Source organism: Armigeres subalbatus, chromosome 3 (genome assembly GCF_024139115.2).
Source record: "Armigeres subalbatus isolate Guangzhou_Male chromosome 3, GZ_Asu_2, whole genome shotgun sequence".
Taxonomy (NCBI): domain Eukaryota; kingdom Metazoa; phylum Arthropoda; class Insecta; order Diptera; family Culicidae; genus Armigeres; species Armigeres subalbatus.
Window position 1 is genome coordinate 368,741,468 of NC_085141.1, and position 5,519 is coordinate 368,746,986.

Here is a 5,519-nt window from a genome sequence, read left to right on the forward strand (position 1 = left end):
CAGAGAAACTAGATCGGCGTGTTTCCCTTGGTCGAAGACACTTCGGAGTACGTCTCCTAAACCGGCGAAGTACGAGCTGGCCACGTACCACGGGCGACAGGCGTGTTGGCGGAACCGAATCTTCCGTCAGCTTCAAGTTTTTCACGCAGCCTTACCAACCTCTCGACGACCTTTGATACACATGAGTTTAGCGAGACAGACCGGTAATCGGCGGTGTTGTTTTTTTTTTGGAATCGGAATAACGTGGCTGAGGCGCCATTCGCCCAGAATGATTTTATTGGTCCAGGCTTGATTTATCAAGTCGAGGAATACAATTTTTGCGGTAGGAGGGAAGGTTTTTCAGCATCGGATACCCTATTCCATTAGGATCAGAAGACTTTCCGTTGCCTCTGGCAAGAGAGAAGGAAAGCTCGGCGACTGCAAAGGTCTGGTTCATTGGAGAAACTAGTAGAAGAAACCAGAGGGCCTTCCTCAGCCGGTAAGATGCACGGCTACAAAGCAAGACCATGCTAAGGGTGGTTGGATTAGATTCCCGGTGCCGGTTAGGGCAATTTTCGGTTTGTAAATTGTCTCGACCGCCCTACCCTAGCATCACACATATTCCATATAGGCTATTGTGGCTCATGTGACCAGATTTAGTCGCAATCAAGTTCCAGCAACCAGATTTGCCTGACTTGTGCTGCTGGGTGGGAACTACGAATGCAAAAATGGTTATTGGATTGAAAACCAGGGATAAAGAAAATCTGTGTTATTTGCCAGTGTCATCTATGTAAAAAATAAGTGTTTCCAAAATAATGTACCATAAATTTCTAAACCAGACAGTTATTGTAAGACTAAACATTAGACAAGGAACAAACATAATATTTTTCCCCTGATGAGGACACCAACCCCGTGTCGAAATGTTGGACAAATATAAATCTTGTTTTAATCCTTAAAGACTGCGTAGCCGTTTGAAGTTAAAATAAAAAAATAAGCGATAAGAAAATGATTTTGAGCTTTTGTGGAATGTCTTCACTTATCATAAGACGAATTCGTACTATCCCATTTAATTCCACCACTTGATTGTAACTTTAACAGATACGTATTTTGACCTCAAACCGTCTTCAGTGTCTCGCACTTGACTCGAGTCGAGTCGATTTATTCATCAGCATAACTTGAAGTATCGATAACATCAAGCATCATTCTATTCATAATAATCTTATTTATTAAAGAAAGAAAACGGATTGGATGACAAAAGTACATATCCCAACTGAACACATTTGTTGAGCTATAAGTAAGTTTTTTTTAAGTGTAAAAATAGTCATCGTAAATGTATATCATATGGTAGAAGCACAGAATAAAAACTTTTGAGCCTTTAGCTTCTATCGAAAAACTTGCCCACGGATTTTGCCACCAACAAACTCAAGAAGCTCTTGTAAGGGAGATTTTTTCCAATCCATAGGAAGCATACATACAGGTAATATCCACAATCGAACTATGTAGTTACGGGTTAAGTGATGTCTTACACGAATTTTGCTGAGTAGTCTTTCAATAAATGTACGGATCATTAATAATTCATAGTTTAACACCTAGAGAATGAAACCCATTGTTTCGCGATTCTGATTGAATTCAAAGAACCTGAAGTGAGGAACCAAAAAAGAACTGAACACTGCGTCGATCCTCAACTTCCAAAGAAGGAAAAAGATCATTATGTATCGTATGTGCCTTTCAACTGTTATGCTCCCGCTTCGTTCCTCCCTGCCTTACCGGTCCCTGGTCCCACACACCAAACAAGGTTCACAGTTTCCCGTTCCAGCACCGCGCGCCATCATCATCCCTCGGTTTACTTTGCGGTTGCCTTTGGACCGTTCGAAGAATTCGAAGAAACTCAAAGGCGCAACAGGGATTTCCATTTCCATGCTGCTGCTTATCACCCGGCCGGTCGGTCGGGCGGCGGTTCGAGCGAATGCTAGAGAAGGACAGATTCAGCACTGCGGCCCAAGTGCCATGAACACAGACCATGCCAGACAACCAGTCGCCAGGGAAGTCGGTGCCGGCCAGCTAAACGCCTTTCGAAGGTGGCCGAATCGGTTCGCCCCGAGCTGATGGTGTGCGCTGGAAGAAGGTGGAGGGGACCGCGGAGCAAAAAAGAAATACGATCAACGGCGTTGGCTGTGGTGTTGGACGGCGTTGTGCAACGATAATCCGCTAGCTGCGGTGAGTGGTTTGAATTAAATTTTCGGTGAAATTTTACGGTTGATCGATAAGACAGGCTGATCTTGTTTGGTTGAAATGTGATTTCCCCCTGTTTTGTTTGAGGCAATTTTGGTCATTGGAATTAAATGAGCAAAGTGGCCTGGCCACCGTAGATGCCGAAGACAATTAGTGCGACGAATAATAGAATGGAGAGTAAGGAATGTAATGAAGATTATTCACGATCTTTAGGATAAATTGTTTCGCGATGAAAAAAAAAGACAAAAACTTCAAGCTATTGGCGGCAATTGGTAATATTTTTAGAACTTATCTTGGCTGTTTTCATATTGTCTAGCAACTTTTAAACCTGCAGCCTGCTGCAGCTTTGCAAATTATTTTAAAAATAGAATGAAAATAATGGCAATTAGATGAAACTCATGCTTTAAATATTAGTTATTTGTGTAAATTAGCTAAATTCAATTGGCCTACAAATGAGTTGGTCGAGGGAAATACCTGACCGAACAAGACATTTGGCTTGTTGCATCTGTATTATTTAATCAATAGCTGACCGGAAACCTTGTCGACATGCCACGTAGGGGAAACGAAGTCTTTGGCAGTTGTTGTTCTTTGCAAATCAAAGAATGTTACTCTGAAAAATCCTCTTGAGTCCTGACAATAATGAAACAAAAGCAGACGAAATCATCATATCCCCTACGTTGCCTTTTTAATTTAGGAATCCGCCAACAATTTATTTTACCTTCAATTATTCTTTGATACTATCTTTCTAGTATTTTTTTTATCGAAACGCATTATTATGTGTGTTTAAAGTCTCATTTGTTTTACATTTTCCTACTACTCCCCGTTAGTATAGCAAGTACCTACACCGAGCAGTTCCAGGAATTCCAGGCGCTTAATTCCCTCCCATTGAAGTCGCGCCGCAACCGTGTGGCGCGAAATCATAAAAGTGCGCGCCCATGTGCCCCACGCTCAGGTTCAAGTCATTCTACATCTCTAATGCAATATCGTTGTCGCTTCATGAGAGGGGGATGAATGGTAGTTACATATTTGCCTGCCGGACGGAATTTCTACGAGTCATATATAGATGGGCTGACGCGACCACGTGTAGTGTTGGTAATAACAAACAAAAGTAACAACAGCGTAACCAACAACGTGAACCGAGCAGCGTAATGAGCCACAGTCGCCGAAAGTCGGAATAAATGTTTCCCCTTTCGTTGGATAATGTGAGCTCAAATTTACAATTTTTGCTTTTCTTGGCCAAACCAATCCAAAAACGAACTATTTACAAAAGGTCCTGGTCTCCAGTTAGTCTTGCAAGCAAAGGCGTAGGATTGCCAACCCGGAGATGGCGAGTTCGATTCTCGGTCCGGTCTAGGATATTCGGTGGGAAATACTCTCGACTCTCTGTGCATAGTGCATCCATTGTACTTGGCACACAAGATACATACTCATGCAATGGCGGGCATAGAAAGCATTGAATTATTAACTGATGAATTCTAACAGTACTTAATGCGTTATTCCCTGAGGAACTTCCGGAGGAATTCCCGGAGGAACATTCGGAGGAATTTCCGGAGGAACTTCTGGAGGAATTCCCGGAGAAACTTCTGGAGGAATTCCCGGAGGATCTTCCGGAGGAACTTCCGGAGGAACTTCCGGAGGAACTTCCAGAGGAACTCTCGGAGGAACTTTTGGAGGAACTTCCGGAGGAATTCCCGGAGGAACTTCCGGAGGAATTCCCGGAGGAACTTCCGGAGGAATTCTCGGAGGAACTTCCGGAGGAATTCCCGGAGGAACTTCCAGAGGAATTCGGAGGAACTTCCGGAGGAATTCGGAGGAACTTCCGGAGGAATTCCCGGAGGAACTTCGGAGGAATTCCCGGAGGAACTTCCGGAGGAATTCCCGGAGGAACTTCCGGAGGAATTCCGGAGGAACTTCCGGAGGAATTTCGGAGGAACTTCCGGAGGAATTCCCGGAGGAACTTCCGGAGGAATTCCGGAGGAATTCGGAGGAACTTCCGGAGGAATTCCCGGAGGAACTTCCGGAGGAATTCCCGGAGGAACTTCCGGAGGAATTCGGAGGAACTTCCGGAGGAATTCCCGGAGGAATTCGGAGGAACTTCCGGAGGAATTCCCGGAGGAACTTCCGGAGGAATTCCCGGAGGAACTTCGGAGGAATTCTCGGAGGAACTTCCGGAGGAATTCCGGAGGAACTTCCGGAGGAATTCCCGGAGGAACTTCCGGAGGAATTCGGAGGAACTTCCGGAAGAATTCCCGGAGGATCTTTCGGAGGAATTCCCGGAGGATCTTCCGGAGGAATTCCCGGAGGAACTTCCGGAGGAATTCCCGGAGGAACTTCCGGAGGAATTCCCGGAGGAACTTCCGGAAGAATTCCCACAGCAAATTCGGCAGGAATTCCCGGAGGAACTTCTGGAGGAATTCTCGAAGGAACTTCCGGAGGAATTCCCGGAGGAACTTCGGAGGAATTCCCGGAGGAACTTCCGGAGGAATTCCGTAGGAACTTCCGGAGGAATTCCCGGAGGAACTTCCGGAGGAATTCGGAGGAACTTCCGGAGGAATTCGGAGGAACTTCCGGAGGAATTCCCGGAGGAACTTCGGAGGAATTTCGGAGGAACTTCGGAGGAATTCGGAGGAACTTCCGGAGGAATTCGGAGGAACTTCCGGAGGAATTCCCGGAGGAACTTCCGGAGGAATTCGGAGGAACTTCCGGAGGAATTCCCGGAGGAACTTCGGAGGAATTCCGGAGGAACTTCCGGAGGAATTCCGTAGGAACTTCCGGAGGGATTCCCGTAGGCACTTCCAGAGGAATTCCCGTAGGCACTCTCGGAACAATTCCCGGAGGAAGTTCCGGAAGAATTTCTCTGGAGGAACTTCTGGAGGAATTCGGAGGAACTTCCGGAGGAATTCGGAGGATCTTCCGGAGGAATTCCCGGAGGATCTTCGGAGGAATTCGGAGGAACTTCCGGAGGAATTCGGAGGAACTTCGGAGGAATTCCCGGAGGAACTTCCGGAGGAATTCGGAGGAACTTCCGGAGGAATTTGGAGGAACTTCCGGAGGAATTTCGGAGGAACTTCCGGAGGAATTCCCGGAGGAACTTCCGGAGGAATTCCCGGAGGAACTTCCGGAGGAATTCCCGGAGGAACTTCCGGAGGAATTCCCGGAGGAACTTCCGGAGGAATTCCCGGAGGAACTTCCGGAGGAATTCCCGGAGGAACTTCCGGAGGAATTCCCGGAGGAACTTCCGGAGGAACTTCCGGAGGAATTTCCGGAGGAACTTTCGGAGGAAGTCCTGGAGGATCTTGCGGAGGACG